At 34.7% G+C, this 25,550-nt stretch overlaps 1 long non-coding RNA gene and 1 pseudogene across 2 annotated transcripts; both read left to right on the forward strand.

Annotated features, from left to right (window-relative positions):
* The first annotated feature begins 260 nt into the window (after nucleotides 1–260).
* On the forward strand, nucleotides 261–4,147 carry LOC112766529 (pentatricopeptide repeat-containing protein At3g02330, mitochondrial-like; annotated as a pseudogene).
* Nucleotides 4,148–4,658: 511 nt separating this feature from the next.
* Nucleotides 4,659–9,161, forward strand: LOC112766939 (uncharacterized). Of its 2 annotated transcripts, XR_011874987.1 has the most exons (5): nucleotides 4,659–4,797; nucleotides 4,995–7,206; nucleotides 7,306–7,387; nucleotides 8,616–8,757; nucleotides 8,884–9,161. It is a non-coding gene; the product is annotated as an uncharacterized lncRNA (long non-coding RNA). The 2 variants fall into 2 exon arrangements; XR_003184632.3 differs by lacking the exon at nucleotides 4,659–4,797 and having other exon boundaries at nucleotides 4,838–7,206.
* Nucleotides 9,162–25,550: the final 16,389 nt, after the last annotated feature.

Below are 25,550 nucleotides of genomic sequence, written 5' to 3' on the forward strand. Positions count from 1 at the left end.
TTCTATATGGATAACTAATTTATTAATTATTTCTATTTGTGTACATATATCATAGTTCATTTTAAACCCGATGTTAACGAAGGTAAACCCAGTCCAAACACCCGTGTACGTCGCTAGAAGCAACATATAAAAGAAACCCATGACGCCCCCAAAGAATCACGGTGGACTTCCGATGAGACTTGGCGCTGCGGTACTTCGCAAATGGTGATGTCTTGATTCCCCTAGCGGTGGCCCATTTCCAATATTCCCTCACTATTCTAATGAATCCCATCAAGAAATTAACATTTTCCCACATTTTTCAAAGATGTTCCTCTCTTAGAGTCCTCAATCCTGGAAATCAAGCCCATGCCCAAATGATAGTAACTACTTTTGTGCCCAGCATCTATGTTACCAATTGTTTGCTTCAATTCTACTGTAAATGTTCCAATATGACCTACGCATTCAAGGTGTTTGATAGAATGCCAAAAAGGGATATAATCTCATAGAACACCATGTTGTTTGGCTATGCTAGAATTGGGAACATAGGGTTTGCACTGTACTTTTTTTATTTAATGCCAGAGAGAGATGTGGTTTCTTGGAACTCTATACTCTCGTGTGCTATTTACAAAATGGCACTGATCAAAAGGCGATTGACATTTTTAAAAGGATGAGATCACTAAGAATTCCACATGACTATGCTACCTTTGCTGTTGTTCTAAAGGCATATTCAGGTATTGGAGACTATTGCTTAGGTCTTCAAGTGCACTGCCTTGCAAGTCGCATGGGTTTCGATAATGACATTGTAACGGCTAGTGCTCTAGTAGATATGTATTCAAAGTGTAAGAAGCTAGACAATTGCATGGTCATGCTTTAAAATTTTCTTTTGAATATGATACTATAGTGGGAACTGCCACCTTGGACATGTTTTCAAAATGCAACAGAAGGTCCGATGCACGAAAGCTTTTCAACTCATTGCCCAATCCTACTCGGCAATCTTATAATGCCATTATTGTTGGATATGCTCGTCAAGACCAGGGTCTTAAAGCTTTAGAAAATGTTCAATCTTTAAAAAGGTCATATCTTGGCTTTGATGAAATTAATTTGTCTGGTGCTTTGACTGCTTGTGCGGCAATCAAAAGCTGGTTGGACGGGATTCAACTACATGGATTAGCAATCAAATGTGGTTTAATATTTGTTATCTGTGTTGCAAATGCTATTTTAGACATGTATGGTAAATGTGGAGGTCTGATGGAATCTTGTTTAATATTTGATGAGATGAAAAAGAGGGATGTTGTTTCTTGGAATGCAATTATTTTAGCTCATGAACAAAATGAGGAAGTAGAGACAACACTTTTACTCTTCATTTCAATACTGTGGTCAACAATGGAACCAGATGATTTTACTTATGGTAGTGTTGTAAAAGCATGTGCTGCCCAACAAGCTTTAAACTATGGTATGGAGATTCATGGACAAATTATTAAGTCAGAGTTGGGGTTAGACAGTTTTGTTGGCAGTTCCCTTGTTGATATGTATTGCAAGTGTGGAATGCTAGAGGAGGCTGAAAAGATTCATTACATATTGGAGGGGCAAACAATGGCTTCGTGGAATTCAATACTTTCAGGATTCTCATCGCAAAAGCAAAGTGAAAATGCCCAAAAGCATTTTTCACAGATGCTGGAAATGGGTGTCATACCTGACAATTTCACCTATGCTACAGTTTTGGATATTTGTGCTAATTTGGCTACTGTTGAACTTGGAAAGCAAATTCATGCTCAAATCTTAAAGCTATAGTTGCATTCAGATGTGTATATAGCTAGCACTCTTGTAGATATGTATTCAAAGTGTAGAAATATGCAGGATTCCAGACTAATGTTTAAGAAGGCACCTAAGAAGGACTATGTGACTTGGAGTGCTATGATTTGTGCATATGTGACGTTAGGATTTTTGCCGGTAAAGAATTTCATAAAAACAGTCACGTTGTAGATATAGTCTCTAAACCAACAGAAATCCCTTCGTACAAATGTTTTGGTTGTCACAAGTAAAAAACCCCTAAATAAATTGATAACCAAAGTATTCAAACCTCGGGTCGTCTTCTCAAGGAACTGCAGGGAAGTATGTTCTTATTATTGGTTATGGAGGTTGTAAATTGGGGTTTTGAGAATGAGGAGCGAATGGTTTAATTAGCAATTAAAGTAAATGAAGAACAAGTAATTTAAATGGCAAGTAAAATAAATAAATGACTGTAAATAAACTTTTGGCAAGGTATAAGAAATTAGAGGTCCTATCCTAGTTACCCTTATCAATGATGATGAGAATTGAATCTTAATTCCACTTTGTTAACCTTTACTAAGATAAAGGAAGGTCAAATGATTAATTGGTTTGATCTTCGAATCCTAATTATTTCCTAAGAAAAGATTGGGATTATTGAAGTTCAATTTAATTAACAAGATAACAATTATCAATCATGTTTGAGTTTGATAACTCCTGAGTTACTGATTTCTTAACCAAAACCAAAAGAAGAAAAATAAATCTACTGGAATAAAAATGTCTTCAGATGGGAATAACAATAATGTAAATAAGAGAAAGCAATATTAAACTGAAATACCTCAAATAACATTAATTCAAAAGAGTAATCTGTAACATGAATGCAGCGTAAGCCAAATAGGCAACATAACTAATATAAGCATTAAAGTATCTGAAAGTAAGAGATAAATATAAAGTAAAAGAACATTGAACCTAGGATCGAGAGTCACTCCTAAAACTAAGAGAAATCCTAAATCCTAATCCTAAGAGAGAGGAGAGAATCTCCCTCTCGAAACTAAATCTAAATCATGAAAACTAACTAAAGTGGAGACTCTCTTTGAATGGATGCATTCTCCCACTTCATAACCTCTGGTCTATGCCTTCTGGACTTGGATTTGGGCCAAAAAGGGCTTCAGAATTCGCTGGGAGCGTTTTCTACAATTTCTGGTGCGTGGCCTCTGTCACGCGTTCGCGTGGGTCACGCGGTCGCGTCATTCGGAGTTTTCCTTGTCACGCGGTCGCATCAGTCATGCGGCCACGTCATATTGTTCTGCTCAAGGCGCGCGGTCGCGTTAGTCATGCGGCCGCGTTGCTGCTTCTCCGCGCTTGGCATGCGTCCGCGTCGCCCATGCGATCGCGTGGATGCCAGTTTCTTCACAAACTCAGTTTTATGCTTTCCTTCCATTTTTGTATGTTTTCTTTCCATCCTTTAAGTCATTACTGCCTTAGAAGATCTGAAACTACTCAACACACTAATCACGACATCGAATGGAAATAAAGGTAATTAAAATAATTAATTTTAAAGCATAGGAAAACATGTTTTTCACATACATCACATAATGAGGAAGGGAAAGTAAAACCATGCAAATAATATGAATAAGTGGGTGAAGGATTGAATAAATCACTCAAATTAAGCACAAAATATATCATAAAATATGGGTTTGTCAATATGCATATCATGGTACTTGGAGAAGAAGCCATTAAATTATTTGAGGATATGCAACTTTTGAATGTGAAACCAAATCATACAATTTTTATTTCAGTCCTCAGAGCTTGTGCGCATATGGGTTATCTAGACAGAGGGCTCCATTACTTCCGAAAAATGCAAAACCACTATGGTTTAGATCGACAGATGGAGCATTATTCATGTATGGTAGACCTTCTAGGGAGATTCAGACAAGTAAACGAAGCATTGAAGCTTATTCAAAGCATGCCTTTTGAAGCTGATGATGTAATTTGGAGAACTTTGCTTAGCAATTGCAAGATGCAAAGGAATATAGAAGTCGCAGAAGTAGCATCCAGTTCTTTATTGAAGCTGGACCCACAAGATTCTTCTGCATATGTTCTTTTATCTAATGTATACGCTAATGCGGCAATGTGGGGTGAGGTCGCAAAAGTAAGAAATATAATGAAGAATTATAAGCTAAAGAAGGAGCCTGGTTGTAGCTGGATTGAAGTAAGAAATGAGGTACATGCATTTCTTGTGGGAGACAAGGCACATCCAAGATTTGAAGAGATATATGAGCAAATTTGTCTACTTGTGAATGAGATGAAGTGGGATGGATATGTTCTAGAAATTAATTTCATGCTTGATGAGGAGGCAGAAGAACAAGAGGGTCTCACAGAACATCAATTTGTTATATAGTGAGGCAATGTAGAGAGGATTTCGATCCTTGCTTATGATAGCTCTTTAATTTATGCAATTTCCTTATTTCTTAATTTTTTTAAAATGTGAATGACGAATCTGTCCTGCAATTGAAAGCATGTGTTGAGTTCGTTGACCAAGACATGGACCACACTTTGACCCTCTTATCTTCTACTAAAGGGGCATTTTTGGGTTTCCATAGTTTTGACTAAAAGGTCCTCTTGAAATTGGCAAAATAGTGCGGTGATGACGGATGGCGAGTGAATTATGATCTGAGTAAATTAATTACTTTTTTTTCATATCATATTTATGATTTATACCATGTATATATTAAAAGTCAACTATCAAAGCAATCAGTGATTGGTATAAAATATGTTAACATTTTTATTAGAATAATTGTTTTATCTTTTTTATTTTTAATGTTCATTGTACCTGTAAATTATTTGGGATTAAACAGCATTTGTTTAAAGGGAACTAAAAGAAAACAGTAGTTTCACACTTTCACTAGTTATGAGCCTGTGACTAGAGAAGTAGTTGAAAAGATGGAGATTAATTCTTAGTGTTTTTATGTGTTTGATTTTAGAAAAAACATGTTGAAAGCAATCTTTTTCTTTTGGGGTTGTCCATGGTTCCTTTGAAAGAAGAGATAAGTTTAGTAATTTCATCTGTTACCAACAATCTAGAAGAATTGATTTTCAATAATTGGAATATGCAAAATATATCTTTCTTTGTGGTTTCTAATTGAAATTATTGGTTGTGTTCTTAGTCCAATATAAGATAGATTATTTGTTTTTGCTAAGTTAGAATTTTTACATAAGTAATTTGAAAACTTGATTCCTTTTTTAAGGAACAACTTCCCTGGCAAAGCTCAAGGTGTGAAATTTGCTGGCAAGGTACTCTGGCTAAAGCTGCGCCTGCTAAAGCGGTATGAATGATGCATCTGCCTTAATTGCTATTTTTTTTACCTATTTTTATTTATATTATATGACTTTTGTCTCTTCTTTAATTTGTTCAGTTTACTTTTTGGATGGCAAACATTAATATTTAACTAAGTTTATATGTATTTAACTAATTTTGTTCTTCCTTTTCCTTCCATAACTAACTTCTGTATATTTGGTTTTGAGTTTCCTTTAAAAATAAGTTTCATTCCACATATAAATATTGAAGACTCAAGGGCACCTAGATAACGCAATTGGTTAAAGTCATGTATTACATGCAATATTTTGTGAATATGCAGCAATAATACTAATAATAGTTCATAAATTATTTGCTTTAATTTTCTTTTTCTTATGTTATACATGCATGATGAATGTAGCTTTCCAATTTTTAGTTTGCATTGCGATTTCTATGAACTCGGTATATACCACTGCTGCAGTTCTATGTTATGGTTTGTTGGCAGTTTTTTAGTTATTGAACCATGCTCTTGACTATTTTCTATAACTATAACAACTTGAAAATTATATAGATTTCCTTTTCCCCATTTTGAAAAGTAAACATTTTTTAGTTAACTAATTGAAATTTGAAAAAAAGGTCACTATGTGTAAAACAAACATTTTTTGGTTAACTAATTGATTGTTAGCATTATATTAGAGAAGAGATCATGAACTTGAATTTTATAGTAATTCCATTAGCCTGTGTGTTAGAGTTCAATCGCATCTTTTTGCCCTTGATATGATGAACTTGGATGTAGCTGCTCAATTGCAGTTTAGAAGTACAAAGAAGGCGGCAGAGTAATAAGAGATGTATTCATCCTAATTTTGTGTTATTGCTGAAAGTTTTAAATTGCTCTCTCTTGCCTTTTGTGTTGTTCCTCTCCCTCTGATTTGAACTTTTATGTGTATTCAATTGTCATGATTTTATTTTCAGCTTAGATGATATTGCTTAAGATATTCACCATTCAATTTGTGCCATTGATCCTTGGAGATGATGTAGTTGTTGTGCTACTAATAATCTCATTTTTAATTATTATATTATTCTTCTCGCAAAACGAGAGTCTCTGGGCACATGGAGGGGAAGCTGTAATAAGAACAGCAGGAAGCTCTAGGAAATATCATCGAACTCATTGGATTGGTATCTGGATTTGATGAGGGTTGAAATTGAAGTAGGTTCAAAAAAGCTATAATACCGGACTAGTAAAGGTTGCCATTAGTCGGGAATGAGCGAGAAGAGAAAGTAGAAAGCCTAGAAGTCAAAGCTTTCTTCCTATTATCAAGGAATCTGCTTTTCAAGTCAATTGAGCACGCAAGAAGCTATCCAGAGTAGAGTTAGGGGGAGGCGAAGTTAGTCCAGTTACAGGTTACAGGTAAGCTCATGAATGCCTTATTAGAGGGAATATCTCTTTCAAGCTTTCAAGTGAGTGAAGTTAGATGGGGGTATAATCAAATTTTGATCGCTCCAGCAAAAGGGTTTTTTAGTTGTAAATAGCAAAAAACGTCATTCAAATGCTCCTTTGGCCTTACCGTGTTACTATTCGGAGATCCTATTCCTAGGGCATTGGATGGGCATCAGAGCCATCGATCAACTTTGGCTGAAACAGGCCTACCCGCCAATCTTATTAGGTTAGGCCCCTGCATCCAATTTATGGCGCTCTATCAGCAAGGGAGGGAGCCAAGGTAGTGGTATTTGCCTTTGCTGCTCTTAGTGAGAAAGGAGCTCTGCCATCTCTATCAGCTAGTTAGCTAGCTGCTCTTTTCCTAGTCTTAGCGAGTCTCATTTTCCTTCGGCTTCTGGCTTTCGGACTAGTAGCTAAGCCTCCTGCCTTTTTAGGCTTTTTAGGTGAGGCAAGCAGGGAGAGAAACGGACAAGGGTTTAGACTCTCTATTTCCTTTAGCTGGAAATAGAGGACCTTGAGATGGTCTTAGAGAAGAGCGAGTTCTAATGTATCTATGCTTTATATTGATAATAGCAGTCTTAGTCTTCCAGGAGTAGCTCTCCCCATTCGAGAATCCTAACTTAAGATCTACTGGATGGAGGCTTTATTGCCAGTAATGGTAGATGCAAAAGCGGAAAAGTCATTGCACAGGGTATAGTCTCCCTTAATCCAGGAGATACTATATTATGTAAGTGAGTTGACCTCCCCACCTGGAGTTTCCCGCCAACTGTATCACAGCCAGACATGACGGATAAACTTGATCAATCGTGCTATGCTATTGTTTCAGAAATTACATAAGAGGCAAGTCAGAAAAGGCAAGAAGCCCCGAGTGAGGCCAATCAAGTGACACCCTCAGCTGAATTGGCTAGGTAAACATTTTTTGGATAAAATATTGAACATGATGTACTTTGTTTTTATTATCCAAAAGTCAGAGGTGTGCTCTATTCTCTATGACTTGGTGTTTCGGTCTGATAATCACTTAGTACACAATTATTAGCATAATTTCATAATGATATATATGCAATGGAGGGAAGAAGAGAATAGATATAGATTACACACTAAGAATCACATTTTTTAGGTATATATAGATGGATGATCATATCACAATGATCATATCAGTTAAAGAATAGATTCATGGACCGAACCAGATAATATTCATGCATGATGAAAAAGGAAATTGCAAAACATTGATAGAAATTGTATACTAAAAATTGTTCCTTACTGGTGAATTCTTTTAATGTATACAAATCATTTTTAGGGAGATTTTATAGAGGTAAATAAATCATCCGAGTCATTGTATGTTCTTAGGATCTTTAACACACTATATTAAAGATATTAAGTACAAATCATATATTAAAGTGATTTCTTTTGGAAGCGATGGCTCGACTATGTGATCTTCTTTTATAAGATTTGATGCTGCTATAGTTTGGGTAAAGGATGTATGTTATGGAAATTAAATTATATTCATGTCCCTATCATAATATTTTGATAGAGCTTGATCCTGTGACTTTTGTCTCATAATAGAGACCTGTGTAAGATTAGGAAAGGACTCTTTGGATAATCACATGTAGATATTTTTCTGACTTATATGCGATTTGAAGTTGACTTAATTATTTTTGATATGAGGCATATTGGTGTAAAGCTGAAACCAGAAGATAAAAAGTAAATGAATGATGTTTTCATATGTGGAATATTCAATTCATCATCATGAATAAGCTTGTGCTTCAAACTGCATATGTTTTCAATTTTAACTTGGAGATCATATATGGTTAATGGTTTAGTTGCCATTAACACCATTGCCACTTATATGTTGCCTCACTTTGAATTTAAACATGTATTCATGTAGCATTGTTGACGGTTGTTTTAATCGATAAACACGTTAGTCTCTTCCTACAAATATTGTTTTTTCAGTCTGCTTCTCAAGTTGACTTGCCTAAGGATTATATCTTGCAAAGTTATGAAGATGTAATGTTCATAACTTTGAATTTGTAAATTGTATCTTTTTTGTTTTGTTCAATTGTGTTCATGTCTTGAGTATCATTTTTTTATATTTTGACTGGTACTGTTTGTTCATCTCATCTCATCTCATTCCCTAAGGCATTATCGTTTTTTGACTGGAATCATGGTGCAAGTTCTTCCTATAACTGATAGATGCAATTGAGAATGAATCAGATCAAATCTCCCTAAAGTACTCTTGAGAAAACACAGGAAGTTTAAAAGAGATGGTTGTGCTTTTAAGGTATATCTCTTAGTTTAGAGACTAGAGTTACTGTTTTTCAGAGTTACTGTTTTTCGATAGATTCCAAATTCAGATTGTAAATCAATATAGGATAATTATTGTTGATTTTATTTTATTACTTTGTAGGTTTATGACATTTGTGTAGACAAAGGTGATCGGAAGTATAAATAGTTGTTGGAGTGCACACATATAAAGGAAAAAAAGACTTACAACAATAGCTGATGGTGTGAAAGTGTACAACTATGATGTCTATTTTTACAAGTTGGAATCAAAGTTGTTATTGATTTTTCACTAAAACTTAAATATCTCCGGGATATATATTAGATATAGGTGTTCATATATAAGATTTGATGTACTAATATTGTTTTAATTAGTTATTATTGATTTTAGAATTACTATCTCAATTTTCTAATCTGATTTTATAATATTTTTGATCAAATTTATTTAAATATCTCTTTAATTGTTAAAAATATAATGAATTTACGTTGATCAGGGTTAGTTTACAATTACTAAAGTTGACAATGATAAAAATGTTGGTTCCGAATGATTAAATCTCAAATAGTTAATATTACCTAACAAATTAAATACAATTTGTCTATAAAATATCTTGACCTCACTAAATTTAATTTTTTATACAAGCATTTCTATCTCAATTCAATTGCTTTATATAGTTTTTTATTTAGGTTGTTATATGAATTTGTATTTGTTTTTTTATTTCGGACCATGCATAGTAAGAAAGTAACTTGAATTTGGTAAATAGCCCGTCCATTGCACGGGTCTTATTCTAATATTAAGTTAAACTAGAGTGAGATCCGCGCAATGCGCGGAGAGGTAGATTATTTATACTATATAGTATATTTTAATAAATGTTATATTAAAAATATTTTAGAGAATTATAGATTTTGAATTTATTTATTTTTAAGAAAGACAAAGGTTATTTATATTAGAGTTATACAAAACTGTATTTTTTTTCATTTTTTGATTTGCATTAATGGCTACACTTTGTCTTTTCTTGCGGTTTTTTTGTTTGTAAATAATGAAAAAAATAAATGAATGAGAATGAAAAATATATAAAAATGTTATATTAAATTTAAGGAATTTTTGACAATTAGTATAAGAGATTAAGAAATGAAGAGTAGTAAGAGTCTTAATATGTATAAGTTGTAGAATTTGAATATTTGTAACTGAAATTTTTATAATTATTATTATTATGACACTTTTAATGTATGTTTATTGCATTTAATTAGTACTTGATGTTTCAATTGAATAATAATAGATAAGAGTTTTTTGTTTTAATTTTTTTAAAACATTTTACTAAATAGTGATTGGTTGATTTTCATCTAACAATTTTGGGTATTAACTTTTCGGGTCTGTTATTACCACTGCAAATCCTTCTACAACAAAGAGAATAAGACATGTCAAAGAATGATAATCAATTCTAAGTAAATTGTGGAAGCAATACTGCACATGTGGAATAACAATTTGAAAAAGAGAAACACGTAAATGTAAATTGTGGAAGAAGTACTCCACATGTAAAATAACAATTTATAATTTGATGATGAAATATTGCAATCGATAGTATATAGGGAGCAATAATTTTAAATGCACATTAATTTTGGGTGTGAGCGTTGGACAAAACCGTTTACAAAAGAGGAATACATAAACTTGTGCTACTTGCAATGAGTTCACAATTAAAATATTATTATTTATAACAAATAAATATGGCTATTGAAAATGATATTGAACAATGAGAAGAGTAAACGGCAAAGTTGAAAATCTTTAGAAAGATACCTGAGACAAATTTCCTACGTTGGCGGCGCCGAATGGTGACGTTGGTCTGAGACCCAGAATCGAGCTCTGGAGAACCGTTTACAAAAGAGGAATACATAAACTTGTGCTACTTGCAATGAGTTCACAATTAAAAATGTTATTATTTATAACAAATAAATAGGGCTATTGAAAATGAAATTGAACAATGAGAAGAGTAAATGGCAAAGTTGAAAATCTTTAGGAAGATACCTGAGACAAATTTCTTACGTTGGCGGCGCTGAATGGTGACGTTGGTCTGAGACCCAGAATCCAGCTCTGGCAGGGAAACCGCAAGAGGAGGAATGAAGTTTGCTCTATTTCTGCAATTTATGCAATGCGGCTCCGCCGGAGATGGACATCGCGATGTACAATTTGTTTTGAGGAAAAAAAATGATTCATGGACCGGAAGAGAACGGAAGAAATAGGATGGAACCGGAAGAGGATTGAGGAAATAGGATCTTGGTACGGAGAGGTGCTAAGAGGATGAGGGTTTGAGAAAGGTAATAAGCTCTTTGGTTTTGTGAGCTTTTTGTTAGGGTAAATGTTAATTTGTGTTTTTGTTGTTTTAGAAATAAGGATTGATTTGAAAAAAGTTAATTTGTTGGTTTTTATTGTGTTTTTTAGTTGTTTTTTGTATTTTTTTTATGTGAAAATAAAAGTTAATTTGACAAGATTTGAGTGGTGGATTCTAAAATTTTGCCAAGTAAGCATTAGTGCTGACATGGCGTTAGTAGAAGAAGAGAAATAACTTAGAAGCAATGTGGGTAAACCTATGTACCTACTTTTATATATTAAGAATAAGAATAGATAATATAATGCTAATTATTATTAGCCTAATATATATTACTCTATTTTTATGTCTATGGTATTTTTTATTTTGGCAAACCAAAGAGTTAAATTTTGCTAATTATACAAGATTTAGGTTTAGGGTAATAGTGATATTTGGAGTCAAATATTAAAATAATTTTAAAGGTTTTTTTTTTACTTTGTTCGTGTTAACAAAAAAATTCAAAATGTCTCGATTTTTTTAGATTAGATCCGAATCAAATAGCAATGATTCGAATTACTTTACATTATTTTAAAAATTCAAAAACTCAATCGTATGGATACGTAAAAATATATAATAATAGAAGAGTTAGATTGAAGGTTAAGTGAATAATTAGTTCAAAATTTAGTGTTAATAAAGTAAATTTTGATCTGATATACAAATAGAGATGTTCACAAGTACGGATAATTAGATTATTTGTCCAAAATTAACCCAATTTAATTATACTGGTTTTAGATTCGATGGGTAATTGAATATTTTAATTGGTTCGGTTATTGATTCTGAAATTATAGAACCCGATTACTCAATTAATTTGATATTAATTAAAAAATAATCTAATAATATATATACAAATTTATTTTGTGACCCTAAAGTCTTCTAAATTATCATAATTATTTAAGTTTGAAACGATCATGTATTATTTTTTTTAATTACTATTATTATATATTTATAATATTTAGATGATTTTTTTAAGTTTTTCTAAAAAAAAATTTAGTCGGATACTCAATTATAGGGGTGGCAATATGTATCCTATCTGCGGGTACCCAATCCAATCCCATTCGGTCGCGTAGGGTTGCCAATCCGATCTGTAGTGGGTAGGGTTCTCATGCAGGTAGGGTAGAGTGCGGGTTGAGCCTCAACCCTACCCGACCAACCCGCACTCTATATATGTATATATTATATACTTATATAAAAATATGTTTTAAGTGGATGTTGAATCAAAGACCTCTCATTAAATGTAAAAGATCCTTAGCCACTAAAAAAAATCATTAATTGTTAATTTAATATTTTTTTTTACATAAAAGTCAGTTCTATTTTAAATTATTATCAAGTTATATAATAATAGTGTATCTTTTCTATAATCCGCGAGTAGAGTCGGGTATTCGTGGATTAAAAGTAGGTAAGGTTAGGATTGAGATATTCTCAACCTGCGGGTAGAGTTAGGATTAGATCCAAACTCTACCCTATCCATTACCACCCCTACTCAATTACTTGAACTAATCTATCTGGTTTTAATCGGTTTGAATTTACTCACTAAAAATCACAAATCCAAACCAATCCGAATCAATTAAAATTTAATCGTTTCTGTTTTTTTTTTCAAAATCTGAACCAATCCGACTTTTAAAAATGATATACGGAAAGAGAGAGAAGTGAAAAAAAGAAATTAAACATGTGTAACTGTGTAAGCTTTTTTGGCCGTATTTTAAATGGCAATTATATATATGAACGATAAATAATCATCACATTATTGTTAACTTGTCTAAGATATTTGCCTGTTTATATATGTGAGAGAGACAACTTAAATTTGCCTGTTTTGATTATATATATGCCACGTTATTTAATTAGAAAACAACAAATTATTGTAGTTTCAAATACAAAGAATATTATGAACCTAAAATACACACGCGCAATTATATTTGTAGGTGGTATTATTATTGTTACTTGTTATATATTTGCAGTTTAATCAAAGAAAAAAAAAATCTTGCACCTACTACTACTTAATTAAACAATTATTAAAAAAGATGAATTTGATTATATTACATTGTCATTTTATCAATGTTAAGTTTAATTTTTTAGCTACGACAATTTTTTTAAAGAATATCTGCTACTATTGCTATTTGACAGCGCAACTAAAGTCTTATACTACATATTCGGAATAAAAAAGAAATCATAACAATAATATAAAAAGGAAATCTGATAGTAAATAAGTAAATACTAAAAAACGTAGAAACGTTAAAACATGTCACAAGCCTTGAGAATATATTGCAGATGCAGACAAGGGATTCAACACTATATATATAGAAAGTTTTATGGTAGCATGAAAAAAGGAAGATGATCATACTATTATGTTGGGATGTTTTTTATTATTAAATAGACAAATTATAGTATATATAATAATAGTTTATTTTACTTATATTCAATTTATTTTAATTCTAAAGTCACTTATTTTAAAATTAATTATATTTTATTTAACTATAAATTTCATTAAATATATACAAATTAAAAAGATAAACAAAAAAATTTTATTAATCACAATTTTTTTTATGATTATATGATATCTATTAATATTATTTTTTCAATAAATACTTGTAGTATATAATAATAGGTAAGACTCACATGCAGTTGTTTTCATATGAAGTTAATAGTTAAAAAATTTTAGATGATATTTAGTCAAACTTATCAAATCATCTAACAGTTCTTAAATATCAACTTCACATAAAAACAACTGTATGTGAGTTTTCACCTATAATAATATAATAATACAATAAATATGAACTAATTAATAAAGTATTAAAATTTAAAAATGATAATTATTTTTATAAAAATAAAATAAAAGTACTTATAATAAAGATAATTAAATTTTATATAATTATTTAATTATACCAGGTTAACCAGTTCGACTAGTAACTCACTGATTGAACCAATGATCCAGTGATCCAATAACCTTACACCAGTTCGGTTCTGACGTTCATTAGACTGGTGTGGAGCGCAATAATTTGCATAAGTTTAATACAGGATAGACTTGTAATTACGTTGCCCAAAAGATATTTTTTATGTTTGGGCCTTGCAAGTAAGTGGACAAACTTCAATAAATTATTATGGTTTCTATTTTTTTTCCTGGTCCAATATAAATAGTTATGTATTTATCTTTTTCATTTACTAAAATCAGCTATCTTTTGTGCAAAAAAAATGATCTGTTTAAGAAAAATCTTTTTTATTTACTAAAATCAGCTATTTTTTGTACAAAAAAAAATGATCTGTTTAAAGAAAAATTTATAATTTAATTCTAATAAATAAAAAATCTCAATCTGAAAATACAACGACGATTGATTATTATTTTTGGATCTATTTAAATTTATTTTAAATGTAATAGTTGGACGTAGTTTGAACTAATAATTTTTAAATTTTAATATTGATATTTAGAATCTATTATTTTAAATAAAATAGCGTATAATTTTAAATTATAAATTAATGTATTTAAATTATATTAGATAATTTATTATTAACTTTAAGAATAATTAAAAGTCATTCACTTAGATGTAATTAAAGAAATAATTATATAATTATCTATTATAAAAGAATGATATTCTAAATAAAATAAAAAATTGTTTCGCAGTTAAAAATATAATTTATTTAATTTAAACATTAACAAAATTTGATATGTATCATATTTTTTTTATCTATTAATTATTATACAAATATTATAGAAAAAAAATATTTAGTATTGAATAATAAATATGGTCATTAACAATGTTTGAGAAGACACCTAAGAAAGAGTATGCGACTTGGAGTGCTATGGTTTATGCATATACATAACATGGTCTTGAAGGGGATGTAATTAAATTATTTGAGGATATACAACTTTTAAATATGAAACCGAATCATACAATTTTTATTTTAGTCTTCAAAGCTTGTGCGCATATGGGTTATGTGGACAAAAGACTCCATTACTTCTGAAAAATGCAAAACCACTATGGTTTAGATCTATATGTGTAGATTATTCATGTATGGTAAACTTTTTGGGGAGGTCCGAACAAGTAAAAGAAGCATTGAAGCTTATTCAAAGCATGCCTTTTGAAACTGATGATGTAATTTGGAGAACTTTACTTAGCAATTGCAAGATGTAAGGGAATATAGAAGTTGCACAAGCAGTAGCCAGTTCTTTATTGAAGCTGGACCCTTAAGATTCTTTTGCGTATGTCCTTTTAATATTGATCCTTTCGAGTCTCTAACAACATAAGCTATTGCTTCATCTCTATTTGAGCTTCTAAAAGCTGTGATAGGAGCACGTGTATATTGTGTAGTTATGATCAGCTGCAATTAGTTAGTGTCAGTTGCAATTAGTTAGTGTAGTTAGTGTTTCAGTTAGTCAGTTACTCCTAGCTAACTAGCTGTTACTGAAGCTTCTAGAAGAACCACCCCCAGCTACAAATAGCTGTTGCACTTCCCTTGTATCTCAACTATTGATTTGATTGATCACTCTGTTCAATAACAGAACCTTCTTCTCTCTATCTCTCACTCTTCACCATTCTTCATGTCTCTCATTCTACTCTTCAGCTAAGCTGCTTCTGTTTCCTACAGCCTTAGTTGCTGATACCTTCATGGTATCAGAGCTCTTGGCTCCATAGCTTCCGTGAACAACCAAATCAGAATCAAGATCAGTCAAGAATCATAGATCAGGCAAGAATCATGGCTCAAAACTTTGTAGCGACTCCTATATCCATGAAGCTGGATGAAAACAACTACTTGCAATGGAAGGATCAAGCAGAGTCAACAATTGAAGGAAACAACATGCTGAGCCATCTCACTGGAGAAGACATTCCCCAAATTCATCTTCCCAATGGTGCTATAAATCCAGAATTTCAGAAGTGGAAGCGGCAGGATGCGCTTCTGAAATCATGGCTGCTGGCTTCCATGTCAACACCATTCACCACAAGAATGGTTGGGTGTACACTCACACATCAGATCTGGAGAAGGTTAGAAGATCATTTCTCATCCCAAATCAAGGCCAAAGTAATGCAATTGAAGAACCAGTTAAGCACGATTCAGATAGGTAGCTCTGTCACTGAGTATGTTTTAGCAATAAAGAGCACTATGGATGCATTGGCTTCTGTAGGAGAGTCAATGAAAGAGAGCGATCATGTCAATGCAATTCTACACGGTCTAACTGAAGAATATGGAAACGTGATGACCTCAGTTCTAGCAAGATCAACCAGCATAACAGTAGGAGAATTAGAAGCTCTATTGCTAGCTCATGAAAGCATGTTAGCAAAATTCAGAAAGTCAGAACCCTTTGTACAAGCCAATATAGCTCAGCACTCACAATTCAACCAGAACCAACTCTATCCCCAAAATTCAACTGCAAGAGGAAACTTTAGAGGCAATTTTCGAGGCAGATCAGGAAGAACATTCAGAGGAAACGGCAGAGGCACATATGACTCAGAAAGAATGACTCAAGATGCAGGAAGGTTCACACAAGAATACAATAATCATGGTGACTACAATAGAGGACAGTACAATCGAGGAAGAATGATGCAGGGAAGTGGAAGACCACAATGCCAAGTATGCGATAGAATTGGCCACACAGCAAGATTTTGCTGGTATAGGTATGACAAGGATGATGTGCAGGGAAGCAGCAGTCAGATTACTCAACCAAAGGCTAACTACACTAACGTTCTGGCAACAGCCTCCACTGTACAAGATCCAAATTGGTATCCTGACTCTGGAGCCACACATCACATTACTCACGATGCACAAAATCTCATGGAAAAAGAAGCATACACTGGGAATGAGCAAGTTGTCATTGGAGATGGATCAGGTTTGCATATTCATAATGTTGGTAAAATGTGCTTTAAAACTGATTTGAGCTCCAGGTTACTTACATTAACTAAACTGCTTCATGTTCCAGAAATCACAAAGAATTTGATGAGTGTTAATCAATTCTGTTGTGACAATAGAGTCTTTTTTGAATTCTATGCTGACAAATGCTGCATCAAATCACAGGGAACTAGAGAATTGTTGCTTCAAGGGAATGTTGATAGAGGCCTCTATAAATTTGGAAACATCACAGCTGCAAACACACCTCCTTCTGCTTATACTTCTTCCTTAATGCAGTCTAATAATTTTCTGATTTGGCATGCAAGATTAGGACATGCAAATCAAAATGTAGTGTCAAAAGTATTAAAGTCCTGTAATCTCTCTTTTCCATCTAATAAAGAAACATGTGAAGCTTGTTGTATTGGAAAGTCACACCAATTACCCTTCTCCCCTTCATATACAATATACAACTCACCCTTAGAACTTGTCTACTCTGATATTTGGGGACCTGCACCCCAGGCAGATAGCTCTGGAAATTGGTATTTTATAATTTTCATTGATGCATTTTCAAGGTTTACCTGGCTATATCTCATTAAATCTCGAGCTCAACTAAAATCAGTTTTTGATCACTTCCAACAAATGATTGAATTGCAATTAAACACAAAACTAAAGATATTACAATCTGACAATGCTGCTGAATATGTTAGCTTAGCAAAGGTCCTAAGAGAAAGAGGGGTTCAACACAGATTCTCCTGTCCCCATGTACATCAACAAAATGGATCTGCAGAAAGAAAGCACAGACATATAGTTGAAATGGGCCTCACACTCTTGGCTGGTGCCTCCATGCCAACCAAATTCTGGGGAGAAGCATTCAGTACAGCTGCAAAATTAATCAATGTGTTGCCAACACCAGTGCTTGATGGAATGTCCCCAACAGAAAAGCTGTTTGGCAAAAAGCCACCTTATACAGACCTCAAAGTCTTTGGATGCCTTTGTTTTCCTCATCAAAGGCCTTATAACAAACACAAATTGGAGTTCAGATCCTCACCTTGCACTTTCATTGGCTACAGCACTACTCACAAGGGCTACAAATGCCTAACTCAGGCTGGAAAGATAATAATCACTAGAGATGTGGTATTCATTGAAAACAGATTCCCTTTCAAAGAGCTCAATCAACAAAGACAGTCATCAGTAGAGTCAGCTAATCAAACAACATCACAGCTACCAATCATTCCAAAACTCCCAGCCTCAGCCTCAATAATTCAGCCAACACCAGTATCCACACCAACAACTGTGTCACCAATCTCAACACCTCAATTAAGTCCAACCAACTCATCAAGATCATTGCCCTTAAGTGTTCAGCAATCAACAGTGGCAGCTACTACACAGCAGCCAACAATTCCTCAACCACAACCAGTAAGCAGTCCTCAAATGCCAGTAGCAGTGTCCTCAACCCGAACTCTAATTCCAATCAATGACATAGAAACTGTACTCACAAGTTCTGAACCACCTCCTCCAATACTAGCAACAACAAATACTCATCCCATGACAACCAGAAGCAAGGCAGGCATAGTTAAGCCAAGAGTCTTTCAAGCAAGTGTGGAACCAAGGAGTGTGAAACAAGCTCTCAGCAGACCAGAATGGAAAGCAGCAATGGATCTAGAATATGAGGCCTTGATGAAGAACAACACATGGAAGTTAGTTCAGCTACCACCAAACAGAAAAGCCATAGGAAGTAAGTGGGTCTTCAGAGCAAAATATAACTCCGATGGATCCCTCCAAAGATACAAAGCAAGGTTAGTTGCTCAGGGCTATTCTCAAAGGCCAGGCTTTGACTTCACAGAAACCTATAGCCCTGTAGTGAAAGCTACCTCAATAAGAATAATTCTGTCCATTGCCTTGGCAAACTCTTGGCCAATAAGGCAACTTGATGTTAACAATGCCTTCCTACATGGTGATTTGATGGAAGAGGTGTACATGAAACAGCCTCAAGGATATGAAAAGGGTGACTCTCTAGTGTGCAAACTGACAAAAGCCCTTTATGGCCTAAAGCAAGCACCAAGGGAATGGTATTGCAAACTGGCCACTAGGCTGAGAGATATTGGTTTCAAATCCATCAAGTCTGATGTGTCTGTATTCGTGAGCAATCTCAATGGAGCAAAAACGTTTGTGCTGGTTTATGTAGATGACATAATAGTCACAGGAGAATCTGAAGATACAATCAAACATGTTATAAAGCAGCTGAATGCCAAGTTCTCTCTAAAAGACATGGGAAGCCTGCACTATTTTCTTGGAATTCAAGTATCAAAAACAACCAATGGTGATCTAATACTCACCCAACAGAAGTATATAAAAGAGCTAATGGGAAAGGCCAACATGGTAGGCTGCAGCCCCTGCCACACTCCTCTGCCATCCACTGTCAAATTATCAGCTTGTGGAGGTGCCAAGTTCGATGATCCTGCACTCTACAGGTCTATAGTAGGCAGCCTACAATACTTGACTGTAACAAGGCCTGAGATATCCTATAGTGTGCACAAACTAGCTCAGTTTGTCCAATCCCCTTTGGAAAGTCACTGGAAAATGGTGAAGAGAGTGCTTCGATACTTAAATGGAACAGCAAACTTTGGACTGCAACTAAAGAAGGAACATGGAAGTCAGAGCTCAATGAGAATCACTGCCTATTGTGATTCGGATTGGGCTGGAGATCCTGACGATAGGAAATCTACCAGTGGATACTGTGTCTTTCTAGGATCAAACTTAGTGTCCTGGGCCTCAAAGAAGCAAACGGCAGTGGCAAGATCCAGCACTGAGGTAGAATACAGAAGCATGGCAGACTTGACAGCCGAACTGATTTGGGTGAAGAACTTGCTGTGTGAACTACAATTCCCACCAGAGGAGGCTCCCTTGCTGTACTGTGACAACCAAAGCACAGTGCTACTAGCTGCAAACCCCATCCTGCACTCCAAGTCAAAACATTTCGAAATTGATCTCCACTTTGTGAGAGATCATGTCAACAGCAAGGATATAACAGTACACCATATCCCTGGAACAGTCCAAGTAGCTAATATCCTCACAAAGCCAATCCCTTCTGAGGCGTTCCTACACTTCAGAGACAGATTGAGAGTAACTGAAGTCACACAAATGTCCAGGGAGCAAGAAGTATATGTTCCAGAAAACAAGAGAAAAGAAAACTAGAGATGATGATAGGAGCACGTGTATATTGTGTAGTTAGTGTCAGTTGCAATTAGTTAGTGTAGTTAGTGTTTCAGTTAGTCAGTTACTCCTAGCTAACTAGCTGTTACTGAAGCTTCTAGAAGAACCACCCCCAGCTACAAATAGCTGCTGCACTTCCCTTGTATCTCAACTATTGATTTGATTGATCACTCTGTTCAATAACAGAACCTTCTTCTCTCTATCTCTCACTCTTCACCATTCTTCATGTCTCTCATTCTACTCTTCAGCTAAGCTGCTTCTGTTTCCTACAGCCTTAGTTGCTGATACCTTCAAGCTGCATTTGTGTTTACTTTCAACCATTCTTTAAGAGGTGGTCTCCAGCTAACTCTTTCTCTCTTGTCTTGTGTTGCTGTTACCTTTGTTGTCTCCTTGGTTTTATTTGGTTTTAGGAACTCTGATTCTAATATTTCAACTGATTGTATAGTATTTATTGGATTGATTGTTTGTTTCTGAAACATATGTTGATTCCTACTTTTAACTTTTATATTTTCCAACATAGAAATATTATGCTACATATAAGTTTCTCTTGTAATTCCTTTCCTTCACTCCTTATTCTTAGAAATTAGAATAGTCTTCCTTGACCAAGCTCCAAAGGATGTTATTAAACTCTTTGTTGTTGAGCATTGTATTTGAAAATCAAACTAAATGGCTCTTGTTCATGGGCATAGTAGTAAGGCGTTTTCCATGGTTTCCTCCTCCTCTTGGCAAATTTCAAAAGGGAATGAGCTATTTGGAGGTTTCAAATTTAAGCCACATGTAAGGTTTTGATAAAAAATAATAGTTTTGGGTTAGGTTGGTGTTAGGTGTGGGTAAGAAATGTGGAGAAAGAATGGTGCACGTGGAAAATGACTACCTCCAAATTAACGATCTGGCCATGAATGTAACATTGTCAACGCTGCTTTTGAGCAACCTTTATACTTCTGAAGAATATTTTTACATTAGAATGATGAGTGAAGTGATAATTAATTAATATTATTTAAGGTCTCCAAAATATAATTAGTGTAAAGTATATATTTTGTTTCTAAAATTTTTAAAAATATTCTTAATGTTTTATTTTTTTTAGTTTTGTACATAATGTTTTAAATATGTTTTAATTGAGTCCTGTTAGGGAGACAATGAAGTATCTATACAATATATACAATGGACTGTTTATTTGGCCCATTATAAACATTATTATCCCTAATTTCTAGTTGTTTTTTGTGATATTTACTCCCAATTTACCATAAATTCTTTCACATTAACCCTTCATCACCCACCATTACCTACCCTCCAAAAACCCCCCATTGTTTGTTCCGCAGAAAAATCCCCTTTCTCCGCCGTCCCGCCGTGTGCGCAGCAACCTGCGTCCTACCGCTTTATTTCTGCGCGACGTGTGGCTTCCGTTCCTGCTGACCGGAACTGTCGCGCTCTACCTCCTCGCGCCAACGCTCTCGCCGGAAGAACTTCCGTCACTCCTTACGTGGCCGAACATCCGTGACCTGCAACTGTCAGCGTCGCCGACGTGAGTTGCAGCCCCGCGAGTTAAACCCCAAAGTGGTCCCTGAGATTCACGGTTTGCACCAATTTAGTCCCTGACTTACCAATTGCACCATTTATATCCCCGACTTTGTAAAAATTGCACCAAGGTCGTCCCTAGCCACATCTCCGGGCAAATTAATGAACGCCGGCCAGGTGAGAAGCCATGCCCGCAGACCTCCACACCAACCTTCCGTCCGTCCGTCCGTCCCTACCGCCGGCGACCACCGTCGCTAACCCTCCCTCCTCCCTTCTTCCTTTTCTTTCTTCCCTATTTCTCCATTTCTTTCCTCCTGTACGCAATACCCCTGTTCGTGGCGCCACCTCTGTCTGCACCTTCCAGTTTTGGTGAAAACCACCAGCGGCGGCGAAACTCTGTGCCGCTACGACACTACCTCCACTCCTTACGCTATCTTCTTTTTTCACTCCTCAACGCAGGTTCCATTCCATCCTCTGTGTCTGTTTCTTTTTTTTCTAATTATTTTTTTATTTCAGTGCCTTTTGATTCTGCTTTTACTGATCTTGTTAGACTTAGGATAGTTGATTATTTATGTTTCTGGACTGAATGTGTATTGGCTGGTTGAAATTTTTGGGTTGATTGATGCTTACATTAAACTGAAATTGCTGTTTATGAATCCTGCATACAACCTGTTCGATAAATTGCCTGAAAGTTAAATCTTATGTCTGATCATCATAGGCTTCAAATTTTGTTTTTATTAGGCATTGTAACTCATATTGTGCAGTTTTCTATAAGTTTTTATGATTATTGAGATTGAATTTTGGTTATGCACTTGGTGAATGTTCTTACTTAACACCAAATTGAACTGGAATTTTAGAATTCATTCCTTGTTTGGTGTTAGCGAAATAAAAGGAAGAAAGAAAAGGAAGAAGGGAGGAGGGAGGGTTAGCGACGGTGGTCGCCGGCGGTAGGGCGGACGGACGGACGGAAGGTTGGTGTCGAGGTCTGCGGGCTGGGCTGGGTTTCAGAGAAGAAGAGAAGAAAGAAAGAAGGTTGGGCGGGCGCCAGGTCACTGCCGGCGTTCATTAATTTGCCCGGAGATGTGGCTAGGGACGACCTTGGTGCAATTTTTACAAAGTCGGGGACATAAATGGTGCAATTGGTAAGTCAGGGACTAAATTGGTGCAAACCGTGAATCTCAGGGACCACTTTGGGGTTTAACTCCAGCCCCGCCCCTGCGCTCGCATCATCCCAACGCTGCTGCTTGGGTCTTGTTAAATTACTTGAAGAATAAACATCCACGAAAACTGAGAAAGTGAACATCCAAAATCATACAAAAATAAACCTCCAATGTGAACGTGTACAAATCATAATCAGCAATCATCATCTACACAACTAAGCACCTAAGAATAACCATCCACGTTCACAGAGAAAGTGAACATCCGGCGACAGGAAGAAGGCACAAACCGACTGTGATGGAGGCGCTGGACGTCTGGGTTGCTGCGGTGCTGCGAACTCGACTCACACAATATGCGCGTCCTCCCTACGTACGGTGGCCTGTGCGGACGACGGCGCCAATCGGAAGAGTGTCGGCACGATGTCCGATGGCGACTGGTAACCGTGGCAACACTGTACCAGCTTTTGCTTTGAGGAGAGAGTGAGAGAAGAGTTTACACCGTATTGAAAGAATGAGATAATACTAATTTGATTTTGATTTGAATCATGATTTGATTCAAATTTTAAATGAAAAACTACTCAAAATTAATTAATTGCCATAACTAACGGGATCATGATTTGATTCAAATTTTAAATTGAAAACTACTCAAAATTAATTAATTATCTCTAATTTAATTCTAATTTCAATTTAACCCCATTGTACACATATATAAACATACATTGGCTCCTCATACTTTTTCGTTTTAATTATATCTTTGAGAGTTATCAGTGTTAACAAAAATACTCATGTAATAATTGTATGCTAATGTGTCACTAACATGTTATAATTTTCAACTGATGTGTCAATATTATGTAGGATTGTCATATTATAGATTGTTCAACTCTGATACATGATTTAAGTATATCGAAATATTATGGATAAAATTTAAATTCAATATTAAGGATAAAATTAAAACAAAATGTAAAAATTAAGGACAAAGTTTCTCAATAGATGTTGGTCTGAATTTCTTATAGAAGCTCGTGAGCGGACTCCAGGACTTCCCCCGAGACAATTTCATTCTCAAAGGTAAATCTATTTCTGGCCTTCCATATCTACTAGCTTAGGACTGCCAGTTCATGTGTTTTCCGGGAACTACTATGCTACCGTTTAAGCTCTGCCATGCAATTTGACCAGACATGCCAACAGGAGTAATACTTATTTCTAGCAAGCATACCAAGTATCGAGCTTCTTGTCCAGGCTATATAGCTGCCTTAGGGCATAAGAATATACAATGACTAATTGATTTTGAGCTTAGATAGTAGCGTTAGTAGAGAGCAAAAATAGCATGAATGTGGCGATAAAGATTCTAAAATACCGACAGCTTCTCATTAGTAAATGATACAATCTAATTCTAATGATAAAATTAACCTAATATCAAACTAAAGAAATAAAATTAATGAAATATAATTTATAATATATTAATAGTTAATATTTTAAATAGGGATAAAAATGGGTATCTATTATCCATGGGTGGGTACCTCTTTTCCGTCCTCATTCATACTCTATCATCGTTATAGATTCTTGTTTAATTCTTTTTGCGAACAGACGGATATTTGCAGATATCCATAGATATTAATCTTTAATTTTTTATTAAAAAATTAACACAATCATAATATAATCAAATACAATTTAACCAAATTTATCATATTAGAACTCAATCCAAAAACAAATTTAATATAATCTACATACACATAAAATTTTCAATATACATATTAAAAGAAAATGAAATAAAAATCATTTCTAACAAAATAATATAACATAACTTTTATAAGTAAATACCTCTATGTCCATCCCCATTTTTGTTTATTTGTAGGAGCGAATTTTTGTCACCATAAAAATTTTATATAAGTTCACACTAAAATTTCGTCGCGTATACTCATTTCTGCGGATATTTTTGTCATCCTTATTTCTAAATATATTTGAAAAAAAAAAGAAAATATGTAGAAAGAAAGTAACTCCAATGACAAAAAAAATAATGAATTTATTGAAATAAAAATATATATTTTAAATTAGATGTGTCCAAAATCCCAAATAATGAGAGGCAATTAAAGCTCCTCCTGCTTAAGCCATGTCATAATAATAATCTTTATTATTTTGTCACCGTATAACATTTTAATCGTTTTTTTTTCTAGCGCCATCGCGAGGCTCAAGAATTTTGTTATGGAATAAAGGGTGGTGTTTTGGTTAGAAATGGGTGTAGGGAGTGTATTTACACCATGGTGGACGTGTCAAATGAGAGGTTCAACACGTAGGGGGCGTGTTACCGACATCACGTAGGGGGCGTGGATGACACGTGGCGAGAAATGGCTGGCTGGAGCTGGCAGCACGTGGGGCGTGCTGAGTCAGCACGCAGGGGGCGTGATGACACGTGGCAAGGCCTGGTTGGGTGAACCAGGCAGCACGTGGGGGGCATGCTGATATGTGGTGACGTCTGGTTGGCTGAATGGTGCAGAATTTACAATCACAAACTAACCGGCAAGTGCATCGGATCGTACCAAGTAATACCTCAGGTGAGTGAGGGTCGATCCCATGAGGATTAATGGATCAAGCAACAATGGTTGATTAATTTACTTAGTTAGACAAGCAGAAAATGGTTTTGAGAGTTCAAAGCATTAACAGTAAATTCAGAATATCAGAAGACAGGCAGTAAATAAGTTGAAAATAATATATGGAGAGATAGTTAAGGCTTAAGAGTT

Source organism: Arachis hypogaea, chromosome 17, assembly GCF_003086295.3.
Source record: "Arachis hypogaea cultivar Tifrunner chromosome 17, arahy.Tifrunner.gnm2.J5K5, whole genome shotgun sequence".
NCBI classification, from domain to species: domain Eukaryota; kingdom Viridiplantae; phylum Streptophyta; class Magnoliopsida; order Fabales; family Fabaceae; genus Arachis; species Arachis hypogaea.